This window comes from Gallus gallus, chromosome 3, assembly GCF_016699485.2.
Source record: "Gallus gallus isolate bGalGal1 chromosome 3, bGalGal1.mat.broiler.GRCg7b, whole genome shotgun sequence".
NCBI classification, from domain to species: Eukaryota; Metazoa; Chordata; class Aves; order Galliformes; family Phasianidae; genus Gallus; species Gallus gallus.
In genome coordinates, this window is record NC_052534.1 from 1,662,544 (window position 1) to 1,678,862 (window position 16,319).

General features: G+C 43.8%; 1 long non-coding RNA gene across 1 annotated transcript in view; it reads right to left on the reverse strand.

The window, feature by feature from the left end:
- The window catches only part of LOC121110301, a 99,638-nt gene that overhangs the window by 15,077 nt on the left and 68,242 nt on the right, over positions 1-16,319 (reverse strand). The window contains exon 3 of the long non-coding RNA XR_005858643.2: positions 14,050-14,210. This is a non-coding gene — a long non-coding RNA (uncharacterized LOC121110301). The remainder of the gene's footprint in view (positions 1-14,049; positions 14,211-16,319) is intronic.

The window sequence follows — 16,319 nt, forward strand, 5'->3', positions numbered from 1 at the left end:
AGCAGAATGGGCCTAGTTTTATTTCATGAATAAAGTAGTTTCCTGAATGTTGCAAGTCTCAGTTCCTTCTAATATAAAGTAATGTTTATGCACTGTCTGTTCAAACAACACGGGTAATCCTTTGTCTGAATTTCTGTCTCAGATCAAAATCATTTTTCCTTCATCATCTTTTTTTTTCCCTCCTTTCATAAAGTATCCTAAGCCCCAGCACTGGTACATTCTCATTTACTACAAGCTGAGGGCTGGCAGAGGGTCCAGAAATATCTTCTCACAAAAGTAACAAACCCAAGGTGTAACCCGAAGTGTTGAGCTGCTGTTCCAGCACCCCCATGCCACAGTGTGCAGGATGCAGGAAGGAGCTGGCTGCTGGGCAGTGCCCACACATGTATGATGCAGACACACTTTTGCACATCTGCTGGGTGAGGGTGAGGCAGGCGAGGGGTTTTCCAGCGTTGTGTTTGGTACAGGGAGAAGCTATGGGTGGCTCTGAAGAGGAGGAATCCTTCTCTGATGGTTTCCTCTATGGCTCTCAGCATCCTGTTCCTGAGCAGCGCTGAACGTCTCCACATGCGATGTTCCCAAATCTTGTGTTGCTGCTCGGCTAGCTCAGGCAGCTTGCTGAAGTCAACCCTTACCTACAGGTGAGGCTGTAAAGCTTTTCATCCACACAGATGGCCCTAGTGATCATACTTACTCCCTCATCTTCCTATTCAGTAAGGTCTCAGAGGTTCAGCGTTGCGGCTGATTTGGAAAACAGCAATGAGACGTCTCACGTCTCATCCAGAGTAGACAACAGTGGGAGAAAGAGCTGCTCAGCCAAAACTTATTTGAGATTGCTTAGACCTCCTGGGTACAGAAAACTGGGTTGGTGCTCTCTGAAGAACAGGCTCCCCTAATAATTGGAGTCTTTTCTTTTTTCTGATTGGGATAAAAATTCTCCAAGAAAACTCTCATGGCACTTTCACATCCCTGGTCTGAAATTAAGTGCATTTTTCCTAATGAATACTCTGTTTGTTGATTTAGTGACACTTTTTATGAGTCTGAGACATCATGAGATTCCCAGTTTTTTTCCTGTTCTCATCAGCTGTACTCAGGCTGTTTCCCTCCCCAGAAATGTACTCTACTTAATAACAGTTAAAACACCTTTGCTTTAACCGGTTTCCAAACATGTTATCAGCCCCCTGCTTCAGGACAGAAGTGGCCACACCATGCACTCACCAAGTCACATGAGCAGCAGTGAAGTGGCACATCCCAGCCATGCTCTCACCTCACCATTGCCATCACCTGCGTGTGCTCCATGTTCTCCGTGGGCGCTGCTTTTGAAGGTGCAGCAACAGCACCTTCCCAAGAACCAACACTAGGCCGTGGGGCTCCTCTGCAAAGCATTTTAGTTCAGCATGGTGAGCAGGATGCATAATAGAGACAACGTGCCTGCAGACTACGGGGGTCTGTAGGAGTTGGATCTTCCTCCTCAGGAAGGTCAGGAACTGCTGTGACCATTTCTATTGCAGGTGTTTATCATGGGTTCTCCCAGAGCTCAGCATTCTGAGTGCTCCTGGACAAAAACCAAATCCAGAATGTCATCATCATGCAGTGCATACTCATCCTGGCTGAAAATAAACAGGTTTGTTCCATATACATCAGGAAAAAAGCTAGTGACATAACACCCAGAAGATTCAGGGGTCACAACCAACTAGTTGTGACCACGAACCCTGTACTTCCCACCAAAGATGAGAAAAAATTGGTGCTCATATTGTGGCCCAGTATAAAGCCCCAACAGCCAGGAAGCAGTTCTTGTGGCTGCTCAGCTCCGCGCTCCGATGACCTCATGTCATGATGTGGGAGGAACACGGGTCAGGTACAGGGTGCGCAGCACAGACCCCAGAGAATACCCCATGGAGAAGCAAACAGCCTGCGAAGGGCACTGCTGCCCAGAGCCTGTCCACCGTGAGGTTCTAATTTTACTTAATGACTGCCGACAGGAATTGAACAATCACAAGCGAGTTTTGGCTTTCCTGCTGGTTAATATTGCTATCACAAAATTGTTAATAATTCTTAGACTCCAGTCTGAGGAGCAGCAGAAGTGTTGAGATTCTCAAGAAGATGCAGCCCACGTGGCTCTTGTGTTGTGCTTTGCAGCAATGTCTTTACTGCAAACACGCCTCCACTAATGCCTGTCCTGGTCAGAGCCCAGAAATCCCTCCTAACTGATTGAAAGAAGTTCTGCTTTCTTTAAACACCCCAATCCTAGACCAAAGACAATCATTTGGGGACATGCTCTGCTCTCCCAGGAGCAGCGTGCCTGGTATTTGTGCTGCAGCTGCCACTGCAGGCAGTGTGCAGTGAGCACTGCTGCACTGAATGGAGAACTGAGATCATCCTAAAGGTTGCTAAATATCAGATTTGTGATTGCACTTGCTGTATGCAAACAGGCCCGCTATTTTGTGTGTTTTGTTGAGTGCAGTATATTTGGCATGCAAAAGAAGTGTCTTCAGGGATTTCTGTTAAATAAGCAGTCTGGACGCATTGTGAGCAGCAAAGCAATTAGCATTCACCCAGCCCAGCAGGGCAGCAATTTAAACTTTTACAGGGAGTCAGAGTTCAGGATGCTGCCCTGCCATCAACTTTCCACATACAGAAGGGAAACAGACTGGAATATCCAAATGTTTCAAGCTACGCTGGGTTAAGTGAAACTCCAACAGACACATTACTATGAGGATACTGCTTAATCCGCCCCAGGATTTACTGCTGTTGTATGCTGGGTATGGAGGTCTTGGAGGGTCAGAAAAGGGCTGCGCTCAGTGCAACTATTTCATACTACATTAAAAAGTTTCTGACCATACCTGTAATCCTCAGAATCATTACATCATTATGCAGAAGCACATACAAACACTGCACGCAGACGGAGCTGTGTCGCATCCTGCTCACAGCGATCCCATGGCACAGGGAGGGAGGAGGGAGGCAAAGCGCACTGTCCAGGAAACAGCAAGTTTGTGTTCAACAAAGCAAACAAATAAAGAAGTCAAAAGGGGTTGGAAAAAAAGCCCGCCCTCCTGCACTGGATTGACTTAACTCTAAGTGTATGGTGCCAGAGAAATGTATTTTTTTCACCTGTTAGGCAGTCCTTTTTACAAATATATGATGTGAGCGTTGATTATTAGCACTCAGAGAGTGGAGTATGTTGGGGTGGATGTCTGGGCTCTTTGTACTGCTTCTGCTCATCCCTCGCTCCCCAGGCACAGCCCCTCCTGGGCTGTCAGGAGGGACAGGGCTGCTGCCACCGTGGAGAGAAATGCTTTGCCCCACGTCGCATAATCCTTTGGGGCTTTCAGCAAGGAACCAGCAACACACGTTTATTTCCTTGCTCCCCCACCCCAGGCTGTCACTAACAGGAGAAGGCACAACTAGCTAGAAAGAGGAGATAAGAAGGAAACATGTAGCAGCGCACCAGTGAGTAGATGATTCACACCCAGTAACAGCAAAACAAGCCGACAAGGAAGGAACTCTGGGTACCGCAGAGCTAAATATATTTTATTAACAAAAAAGAAAAGGGAGGTATCAAACCATCATCTTGTTGCCTGGGGAAGTACTGTCATTGTTCTGCTGGCTTTTCTGAGTCAAAAGTGCTGGAAAGTTCATTGACTTTTGGTGGGCTCTTCTTGCTTCAGATAAATACATTCCAAAGCAAAAGGCAAAAGCACAAGGAAGCAGCATACCAAATTGTGGGCTCCTTGCCATTTGTGCATTACCCACCTTTATGGGAGCATAACATCAGAAGAGAACACAAGTGTGTTGCTTGCAATACAAGCATGGTCTGTGAGGTGCTTGTGGTGCACTATGTACCAAGCAAAGCAAGTGCTGCATGCACAGCTCAGCCCCTTTCCCTCTGCTTTCATGGCGCTCCCCATATCCTATCTCCATCATGCACAGAGATAAACTTTTACTCCTTAGTTTTCTTTTCCTGCCACAAGTGTATTTTCTAATTGAAACAGCTCCTGAGTCTATTTATTATTTATTAAAGAAAGGTGGGTTATTTTCCAGGGTGGGAGTGGACACCTACAGCTTCATGGAGTAAATCACACTGCCTTGCTATAGGACATGGGCAGGTTATCAACAGGGTCAGGAAAAGTATTTCTTTTACTGATAGTGTTGCATGATGATATCTGGGGCAGTTTAAGCCTTCCTGGCAGCAGTGGTTGTTTCTGGACACCATTCAAGGATAAGATGCTTGCTTTGTTCTAGGGATTCCCATTTGGCACCTCAGGTGTGGGAGCACTGCAACGTCATCATGCCAGGCACAGGAGCAGAGCAGGGACACGCTCACATCCCTCCTGCCCTCAGCACGGGGGCTGCCCAGCACAAAAGGGCAAGTCCCACTGTGCAGGGACCCCAGAAATAAGGCATGTGTGAGCACCTCACATTTAGAGGGAGCTCCCTACACACTGCAGGCACCTCCATTTCCAAGAGCACCAACTGCAGGCCTGTCTCAGGGCAGCACTCTCAGGCAGGGGACCATTAAACACCAGCTCCAGAGCAGGGGTCTATACTGCCAGTGAGGGGCCCATAAAGCCATTCCAAGTCATATTTTTGCTTTTTTTAATTAAAAAAGCTTTAACTTTCCCCTCACCACTTCTGGACTGATCCAGAGAGGTAGTTATGCATAAGAGTAACCATTTTATATTGAATTTCTCATGCAACACAACTCACCAATTACAAGGCAGGGATGCAATTCTATGATTTATAACACATTATACTGTTAAGTAATATAGCATTATAGATACAATTTGTACCCATCTCTCCATGGATTAGAGAGGTGGCACACGAAGAGTGGATCATTAAACAGCAGTACAAGGCCAGGGGCCAAGCACTTCTGTTTAACAAGCTGCTCCAAGTACCACCTCTCTAATCCATGGAGAGACAGAATAAATTGTTCCTGTATCTTGTTATAAATCATGTTCTTTTGGGTTTTCTCTCTTTTTTTTTTAATTAAAAAATAATAATAATAATGATTTCTGTTTAGGGTCATCTATTCTGGAGGCTTAAGCTTAAGCTGAAGGGGCTTTTGTTCGGGAAAGACCTGAAGCCTGACTGTAATTTACTGTCTAGCCAAATCAGGGGGTAAAGGGCCACGAGCAGCAAGAGCAGGATGGCAGCTTGCAGCTTTGGGAAGAAAGTGTTGCACAGTGTCCTGAGAGCAACCAGTGGTCCATTGGCACCCAGCTTGCGTGGCAAACCCCACTGCAAGCGTAGTGACACCGTGGCACTGCCTTCATGGGTGGCAATGCCATGCACGTACAAGAGATGTTCCCCAAGGCTCAATAACCCTTCTGCAGTTCCATGCAAATGATACAGTGCAGCCATGGCCAAGAAAGGTGAGGTTGGTACTTCTGTGCAAGGTGCTCTGTCCATGGCAGCTGAAGGTGAGCAACTTCAGTGCTAATACTGGGGCACCGTGCCAACTCCATTACAACCCCCTTAACTACGACAACACCATCTGATAACAGTACAGTCACACAGCTCCTGTGGAGAGGAGCACCGGAAGGAGGAGGGAAGCACCAGATAGGAGGCTGAAGATAGAAGGATTGTTAGGCTGGCTTATAGGCCCTAACTCATCATGTGACAAGTCATTGATTTCTATCGACAGTTTCATTGTAATGTCAGAATGCAACCCAAATTCATCTTTCATCCACTTCAAAAGTAAACAATGGCCATTGGAATAGAAAAAGAATAGAGCTAAAAAAATAATAATAGAACCCAACTTTTTTTTCTGAAAGCCTAATGAAGAGCCGAGATCATTTGGTAGCTACCTAGAGCACTGCATACTACTGATAGAGAATGTGTTATCTGACCAATTTTATCACTGCTTCTACCTGCAAATTATTCACAAACCTACTAAAATTCATCTGATTCCTTTCAATTTATGAATCTATATTAACTTTGTATTTCACAGAAACTACTTGCAGCCTAAAAAGATTTTCTGAGTGATATTTACAGCATTTGCTGATGTGAGCATCAGCTCTACCACAACACGGTGCTCCGGCTGAGCAAGCACATCTTAAGTAAGTAGAGGCTGAGGGAGACTTGGATCAGGCCTTCAACACCTTATGTTTGCAGAGTGACAAAAGAAAAAGCTGGTGGGACTTGGCATTGATATTACATTATGTGATGCATTTCTATTAATAAAGAGCAATAATCAATTCTAAAATTACGGTGGATCCATTCACACTCATGTAGAACATACGTTCCCATGATCTACAGTGTGAAAGATGGGGCCAAGTAATTTGGGTTTTTTAGTCTGATTACCTCCAAACCTCAGCTCTGGTCTGGGGTTTTGTGTGGTTTTCCACAGCAAAATATGTACAGTCATGTGGGGCAGAGAAGTATTTCATACGTCAGCAAAATGCAAATTGAAGTTTTCTAATTTCTTGTTTTCAGACACCTGTTGTTCTTCACCACTGCTGTTTTCAAAGATGTGATTCTGTACATGGTGCGGGCTAAGAGTTCTACTGGACTTTAGGCTCAGACAATTCCCAAGTCCTCCCCTAACGTCAGGCAGATGGGGATACGGAAATACAGATTTCTGTGCCACGATGAATGAAAAAGAGGCCCTGGAGCCTTAAAGACAATAAAATAAAATTATGAAAATACATCTCTTCATTTCACTTCCACGGGAATCAAATGATCTACAGAAATTCCCTATGCAATTTTCCTGCAGCAGAGCTCCTAATGAAGCTGAGGAGCCAACCTCCCCCCGGCACCACCACAGCCTGCCAGTCGGGGCTGGCGCAGGGCTGTGATGAGCTGAACGTGTAAGTCAGGCTTCAGGGTGTAGACCAAGCCATTGACATTCAGCTGCTGACCACATCTTAGCCACCAGTCAACTGCTTTTTTAGTGATGGACCACCACCTTATACAGCCTTAACTGTGAGGCATCTCTCAGGGGCATGTTAAGGTAAGTTGCGATTTCAACACTGGTTACTTGGGTTATTGTTTTAAGTAGTTATCTTTAAGCAATCTCAAATGGAATAAGCAGTAAGGAAAACATCTAAGATAACCACATAATTCATACAATTTTTTGCATAATTAAGGTGCCTAGATGCTGCATTATATTGTCTTGGACAACCAGGAAACACGAGACAAAAACGCTTTGGCATTTAAGGGTTAAAAAAAGGAATAGCCACTCCAAGAACAAGGAAACAAAACAAACAAAAAACCAATTGAGACACCAGCTGATAGGGAATCGTAATCGTTCTAAAATATAATCTTACATGTTGTCCATCTTGCCTGTTCAAGTGACATGGTTCCTCCAGATACACCTTACTGAGCTAGTCTCAAGCAGGAGACAGTCATCCGAGGATACTGTCACATCCATCTCATGCACAGGGAAGAGACCTGAGAGTGCCTGGGACATCTTGGCAAGGAAAAGCAACAAAGAGCAGCAGCCTCTGAAGGAAGAGCCACGTCTATTGAAACTCCCCCTCTCATCCTCCGGGCCCAGCTGGACTCAGCATCCCAACTGCTCTCCCATTCAGCTGGGGGACGCGGGAAGCACTATGGCTGGCAGCGCACCTGGCAGGCACAGAGGGATCTGAGAATACCCTCAGGTTCACAGGCAATCAGAGATTGCCAAATCATTTCAGCACATCTCTAATTGTCAGTGATCTCTATTAGCTCAGTAGTATGGCTTTGACATAAGGATGAACAGAAGGCTTGTTACTGGCTAGTGATAAGAGACGAGCTTCTGGTCCAAGGAAGAAAATCATCTTCCATGGCAGAAGGATACTCTTTTTTTCCCTCTCCACATAGGCTAAGTGACAAAAGACAAAGGGATCATTACACAGTGGACGTCCTTCAGCTTCAACTTTTCCTGACATCACACAGAAAAAAGAAAAAAGAATAAAAACAACTTTATTGTATTGCTTCACAGTTTTAAGAAACAGTAGGTCCATTTTATGATCACCTCCAGGGGAGGGTGGGAAGAAAACAGCACTGTGCGCAGCTACCACAGTGCTGCATAACTGCATTTGAACCTGCAGCCACAGGAGGTGGCCTGTCTGAGGGCAGCTGTCCCTGACCCTGTAGCACAGCCTTCCTCCTGCCAACCTGAGCTACACTCACAGAAATGGAAGAGAGAAGGAAAAGCAGCATCTCAAACTAATCTGCTCCAAGACCGGGATCTTTTGGGTTATGCCAAAATTCTGATCTTTCCACATTATTTCCAAGAAAAACTGCCCACTTTAATAGGACCTAAAAATACCCCAAACGCATTTTTGATTTTTGCAAACACTATTGCATTCATGCACGTCTGCCTGGTGATGCATCGTTACCATTGTAATGAGATAGCTGCTAACCCTGGAAGGGTACATTGTTTAGCGTACCCGGAATGCTAAAGAGGATCTACAACTATTATACAAGATTAAAACGAGTTTCAGTATACAGAAATGAGAGAAAGATTAAGTCAGCCTGGAGCTAGGAGTTACTTGAGCTTTTCAGGTGGTCCAGGGCCACGGCCACCCGTTTTAGACATTCTTCCCCATGTAACAAGCAGCTGAACATCCCTCAGGCTCCCACAAACAACCCCAGAAACATTTCAGGGGTGAGGCCAAGCACTGAGGTGGCATCAAGCAGGGCTTTGCTGCTTGTAGGATGTATCTCAAACAGGGAAAATCAACCAGCCCTAAATTAAAGTGCTCCCAACACAACACAATTATGCTACATAATGCTTGCTTATTTTATATACACTCAAAGAGAAGATAAATATCTCGTAAAAAAACACAATCCACTATTAAACAGCTATAAAATACTTTGCCATCTTCCCATTTCAAGAGCTCCTGTAGTATAAATAGTGGTCAAAAGTTCAGTGAACTGTCTTGTAGCCTTTTGCTCCATTCAAACCGTGCTATTTCCAGAAAGTCTCCTGACACTGTATCTAATTTCCAAAATGAATATGCTTTAATTTTCCTTCTTCATGCATTGTGCTTTTTCCTCATTTAAAACAGCAACAGCCTCTGGCAGTAAAGGACATCATATTTCTGTGTGAGATGAAGCCTTTTCCCCCTATATGCGGGAGAATGGCATGGGTCAAGGGAGAAAAAATGTATGCAAAAAACATCACACCCCACTGACCCCAGTATATTTTACATTACAATTTTGCCATTTCCAAAATAGGTTCATTTTGCAGTGGACCATAGCAGTCATATTTCAGGATTTAAGGAAAAAAAAAGTTTCAGTACCTGGAGCAGTGTCTGCATACAGCATGTCTTAATGCAATATACAGATTGTCTTTATTAATGTGTGGTGTAGCTTGCAGAGAACACACGCACATGCAGGGAATACTTCCACGTGCTGAGGAGGCAGCACAGGTGTACGTACCATGGATTTGTGCATACATTCAGTTATATTTGCAGGTAAGACACATATGCATTGTACTTCTCAAAAACCAGACCACTATATGCTGAGGGTGAAACCCCTAAAGTTGGGATGAGAGGACAGTGAAAATTTGCACTATGAGCCTTCCTCCCCAAAGCCTTAAAGTCCCCATAATGGGGCACCTGACACACATTCCGACTTCTAAGCAGAGGTTGCCAGGCTTTCAATGGACAACAAAAATAGCTAGGTCTGTCACACAAATGAGGAGACCTTGTTCTACCTGCCGGCTCAGGCAGATACAAGTCAGAGCCTGACTAGAGAAGCACAGGAGGTCCTGGTGGCTTTTCAGGGCTTTGGAACTGCCCTTTATGCCCTCAGTGCCCCAGCAAAAAAACAGCTGCAATCGGGGGCCTCAGGAAAAGGACAAAAGGGAAACATGGGGCAGTCCTTGTTTTAACCAGGGATAAAGCAACCAGTGTTAGTCAGAGCACCTCAAGACATTTTACTTTAAAACACCAGTACTTACATTGACTGGTGCAAGTAAAGCTAGAGAGATGTCTGCAGGAGTAGAGATTTTTACCACAGAAAATGCTGCCCACATCATCAATAGGAGCACTGCTTAAGACCATAACAATTTTGACTTTGTGTCCTGCAAGATCATAACGCTCTCAGAAGTGACAGGTCCAACCACTGCTAACAAAATCATCATCCGCTATTTTGACAGAAAATCAAAAGAAGTCTGACTTTCCTTAAAAGTACCAATTCCTATAAAATCTTGCTGCCATCTATAGATTGTCATCTGGGTAAAGACACCTCTTACATACTGGCATCTGAACGTTAAACATGCCAACAAAGCACAGTCACATAATGAGAGCTCAATAGAAGTGGGCAGAGGGATTAAAAAAATAATAATAGTTTCTGAGCACACACAGACAATATCACTGTCTTTCACATCATGCTTGAACTGTCGTGAAAAGAAGCATGTCCTGCAGTCATCCAACTCATGCTTATCACCCCAAAAAAACCCCGTGAAGCACTGTCACACTATAGAGCCTTCAGACTTCAGGAATAACAGACTCACCTGAAGTTCAGGGTAGCTCAAGGTGAGGAGTCCCCTGTGGGTGGATATCCAACAGAAACACTCAGGGGGACAGCAAAGCAGCCGAGGGCGGTCATGTTTGAGAGCTGCATGCACCAGGAGCAAACTCCAACAATGGTGGAAACAGCTTCACAGATGGCTGGGAGCCACTGCTTGACTCCTGCTGACTCAAAGGGCCGAGCTTCCATTAAAAATACAGAATTTCAGTTTTTCTTCCCTCAGCATCATTGCTTGCAGCTGCTTTGCATTCATACCAACTCAGCTCTCCAAACCCGACCTAAGCACACCTCAAATTCTGCTGAACATGTCCTTCTGGGATAGGCAGAGCTGTTTAGGGCTATTTCAAAGCCCTAGACGTGGATTGGAGTGCAGGCTGGACAGACCATAATGGCAAAAGGGCCTCCTTTAACAGCTTGAAGTTCCTTCATCAGGGTGCCTTCAGAAATTGGAGATGTCGTGTGCTATCAGTCTGTTGAAAATGAATCTAAATGCAATTGCAAGAGCTGCACTGTTTTGTTATTTTAAGTAGATAGGGTAAAAAAATGCAATATTTCTTTCAGCTGTTAGCTCTCCTAAATGTCACAGAGAGCCATCCTATTGCCTGTGAAGTTGTGGACTTTTGGCTCAACAGGTTTGCTTGCTTATTGTCAGCATTTACCTGAACCAGTTTTTAATAAAAGCCTCAAAGAAAGGAGACTTCCTGCCTAGAGATGAGGCATCAGGAGCCCAAGTTGGAGCCCCTGAGAATTGCTGAGTACTCAGTGACAGTTGATTTCAGCTCCAGTATTGGACTATTCATTCTTGACTGCAAATCTCCTCTGTGATGCTCTGCAGGGGTGCTGCTTTTCTGTAAGCAGTTATTGGGTGGGAATGTGGTGGTGGTGTTTAGCTCCACTGTCTCAAGAAATTTCAGTGGCAAATATTGAAACGTTTCAAGTGGCCAACTTAAGCAAACTAGATGTGGTCAAGGGCAGACTCTGGTCCTGTCTATATTCATCTAGGGCTTTGAATTTATCAAAATGAACCTTGATTTCATAAAATAATAATAATAACAATGCTCCCTTTGGCTTCAGAGCACCAGTTCTATCAAAGTACCAACTATTGAAAGTTCAACTGCTAATGGCAAGCTATTTTGAAAAGGGAAAAGTCTGGAGGCAAATTATGAGAGAAAGAATAGATATTAATCATTTTTAAAGTCATTCTGTCTCAGGTATTATTTTCCTTTTCTTTCATTATTCATGATGAGTTTTGTGCTTCAAGGCCAAGTGAATTCATAGGCCCTGACCAATCCAAACACAACCATGACTGAACAGTCTCAGCCTGGCTGAGTCTGTAGATAACTAAGAGTTGAAATGGGGAAAAAAAGAAAAAAAAAGAAATATAATTTTAAACCATGAATCTAAACACATTCATAAAAGTATAATTCTCATTCTAATCAATTAATTTCTCAGTACTTGGTCCACCGTGTTCCCTGGGGTATTTACAGTACAGGAGCCCCAAAAAGCCTCTCTCCTTTATCTTGCTTTTTCTCTGCTTCTGCCTCTCCAGCCCCTAAAGCCAGCTTAGCCATGTCAAGCCTTTGGACCCCAAGAAATCACAGTAGTGCTTCTTCCCTTTCCTTTTTAATTCCAGAGATAATGGACACTCAGTGGTTTCACTCATAACTTGGGTTATCTGCACCACCTTGTTCTGCAAGGCACAACTGGACACAATGATGAAACGCGCCTAGAGACATTAGCATCTCTCTGCCGTGAAATTAAAGGTTTTGGAAGACAACTCTCTCTCAGGAGGGGAGTTTGATTTCTTCCCCCCCAAAAGGCCTCTTAAGGAAGATCTTTTCCATTGTGGGTGTGGAGAGCACCAGGATCGCTGCAGGTAGGCCCCTGCATTAGGACATGGATGGACACTGTTTGCAGCAACTTGTTCTCGACCCAGGGTGAGGGAAACTGGGAAGAAACTGCTGGAACAGAAGCAGTGACAATTTGTGGACGTGTTTTCTGCTTCTCCTCTGGTACATTTCAGCTCCCCTGAGCTGCCCCTCTTTGTACTTTGCTAAAGGAAAATTGGAACTCAGAGATCTCTTTGCTGAAGGGAAAACAAACCAAAACAAAAACATTTTCTGGGTATATTTGTATATGTAACTGTATTTCCTGGAAGACAGGCGTTTGCAGTAGAATATCTTAGACAACCTTGAAGATATCTGCTGTAGTTTGGGCACTCTGAATAAACTCAGCAACATGTACCCTCACTCAGACTCTGCAGATGCTTGCATCTGCAGAACATGCTGTTAATAATTAATATAATTGTATAAACCCCTAGGTATATAAATACACTGATCCTCACATTTTGCCAGTTTCTCTGTACCAAATACCCAAACTGAAACAAATTTAACAAGATACAATATACAAATCTGCACTTGTATCAAAATTTTAACTATATTCACCAATAAAGCGCTTCTATTTCCAGTAATGCTGGCAGCATATACTGTAGCTAGGCAGCAGCATTTATTTTCAATTATCATTTTTTGCCTTTTTATACAGCATAATGAAATGCCTGCTAAATTATACATTTTTGTAAAACACAAACTTCTCTCTTTATTTGTGGCTCAAGTCTTGCAGTATCATTTTGTCTGCATTAGTTCTAGCTCTTCATGAGAGGCCAATTACTTTTCTTAGCTGTGATATGCAGGATGTGATATCCTACTTGCCAGTTCTCACTGAGAGGCACTCATATGCAAAGTGACCGCAACTAAGGCTCCGATCTTCTTCGGAGAAAGGCCAGAGGAGCCCAGCACTCCACTGTCTATGAGAGCATCCATGCTTATTTGGCTCTGTGTTGGCTACCTATGATTTCCAACCCGTTCCTTGCTAAACAAGAATAGATTTTTGGAAAGAGAATAAAAATGTTGATAGCTGCTCCTCCTAGCCCCCCTGTAGAAAGACGCTCTCTCGGCAGATAGAAGTCACTATGCTGTCTCCCAAAATCTAAGAAACTCTGAAAATGTAAAGTTCACTTACACCAACAGGCCTTATAGATACATGCCAGTACTTCTCAATTCCCTGTCTCTTTAACAGGCACTTTGAACTAGCGAACACCTCCTTAATCTTGCCCCATTATCACCCTAATAGTACCTCCTGATATTCATAAATGTCTAGCAAGACTTTCAGCTATTTTGTATGAAGAAGAAATATCCAGCTAAATTGAGAAGATTACCACATCACCACATAAATCAGTGACAGGCTGCATGTTATTACAGTTGATTTTTGTTGACAGTTGGCTGTAGGCAGCTGTGTTTCAAATGCCTTTTTTCACTGGGAAATTAAACAAAATTCCATGCAAAATGCAGCCCTCCAGTTCAAAAACTGTAAATCCAAAATTAGCATTTCATACTTTAAAAGGTAGCACAGCACAATTTTCCATTGAAAGGGCTATGCAGTTGTCACAAATGGGTGCTTCACACATGACACTAATGCTACTGATGCCTTTTAAGAAAGCCACCTTTCTCTGATATTATTTTCTTCCCCTAATAATCTGCATACACTATAGTTCATCCCTATGGAAAAGAAAGAGAGCTCACTTACTTATCTCTCATATGGGAGCATTATGCTTTCAGCAATTCAGACAGATAGGCTGGATTGGAGGGGGTTGGGTTGCCAAATCCTCCTCAATAAGAGGCAATGCACTGTGGCCAGTGAAAGGTTAATCTTCCCTCTTCCTGTTCCTCCTTCCATCTCAGTGTAACCTGGATAGTGAAGAAAATGCAAGACTTCTTATGAAGTGAAAAGACACACTGGCACAAAACTCCATTCATACCGGATCATGTAGCACTTCATATACAATGGCCACACTTGACCTAATTAATGAAAACCCATTACAGAAAGTCAAAAAAGCAGCTCAGGCAATACAAGAGAGGACTAAAACTTGCAAAGGATTTTCTGCTTCCAGCCACTGCTTATATACCAATTTTCACCTTGGCTATTACTCACTACTAAAACAAATTTATAAGGACTCAGGTGTAAGTCATCAACCCAAGCAGCAGGTGTTGGGATGGAGCACCTTCCTCATCTTTAAATGGATTCCAGTGTGGATGCCAGCTTGGAAAACACCACGACCTCCTCAAGAAGGTTATGATTTTGTCTGTATATGATGCAGATATTATGGCAAAGAATTGTGACGTTTACTCGTGGTCACAGGGACAGATATATAATGGGGTTTATAACGTAGAAAGTGCTAAATGAGTTTTTACACAAATACTCTGAAAGCTGCTAACTGACTTCTGGAGATGGAGGTTTAGATAACTTCTGGTCATTGCTAGTAGGTCTGAAAAGTGCATTGCCAGCTACTTGCACCATGTTTGCTCTTTCCCAGAGTAGGAGTTTTAAGGCTAGAGGAAAGACAGCCTGCATGCAGGATCATCCTCTCTCCTGCTCTGCCCTTGGAGGAGAGAGAAAGATGAAGAGTTTAACTGGTAGCGTCTGAGCCATGCAACTCCACCGTTCATCAGTGAAAAGGGAACATATACAGAGCAACCAGCACCAGTAAAATTTGGCATTTCAATCAATATTGAGATGACTTCATCTGACTTTATCATTGGACCCGGGTTTAGTTTTACAGCATATGCCTAATCTTCCGCTGATGCCACCCTACTGGCAGAACCTGACAAGCCATCCATGAGGTCCTGGCCCCACCAACCCACGGTGTACCAAGCAGCATCATGTTTTGTGCTGTTGATGAATTAATTGTGCAGTTGACCACCTCTTGCTGTTGCTGACATTTTGCATGGAAATAGTCCCACTTCTTGCTCATACGTAACAGGAGATGGGAGAGGCAGAAAATGGCAAGTTGGAAAAAAAAATTTACAGAGCTGTTATTTTTCACTTCCTCAGAGTTAAACAGCAACAGAAGATACCTATTACAAAAAGCTCTTAACACTCTACTAATTATTAGATTTGCAAATAATAAATGAATTGAGACAAACCATCAAAGCAAGGTACGGGTTGCTAACCAGTTTCAGTGCTGGGGAAAGAGTACCCAGCCAAGAAGGGTGGAAAATTTCAGCAAAAGACAAATGGTGAATAAAACTGAGTGATTCTGAGCTGTCTGTTGACGAGAGGAAGGGAACAGGCCCAGGCTTTGCCCTTGAGTGACCTGCAGCCTTGAATGACTTCAAGTAGCAATGTCCAGCAACAGAATTATTTATACTCGAGCTCTGTAAGGAATATTGCACTATCCATAAAAAGCATTATGTCATTAATATGTTCTCTTGCAACTCCGTCTGCACATATTATTTTACCATCTGATTTCAGATTTTAACATCTGAATATTGTAATTTTCCAAAGCACATGAGAGGCACTCTACTATTTCTGCCTGGCACATGCTGTGAGATCCAAGATGACAGCAGACATGGTTAGCAAGGTCACTGATGCTATGACACCAGGCTCTTTTCTTGCTTCTTTCCTTGGGGTCCTGATGTAGTGGTGAAAAGCCCAGTGTGAGGCTTACCAAGAGGCTCCTCAGGAAGGCAAGGTAGCGAGACACAGACCAAACTGGCATTGTGAGGGAGTACTGTCTGGAAGGAAAACACAGTTTGAGGAGGAGTGTGGAGATGAATCTCAGACCCTGCACATCAAAGCTAACGTTGCGCTAAGGCAACATCAAGTGGTCCTGTAAAACAGGTAGGCAACTTGTGCAAAGAACATCACAGCAGCTGAAGTGACTTCATACAGAGGAAACAGAGCAGTCTGGGGCAGGAGGATCACATGGGACAAGGGGATGAAGAGTCACTGGGTTTGTTGTTTCAGCAGATGTAAGGGTAAATCAGCCTCTCCATCCATCTGGTGGCATTTCCTGC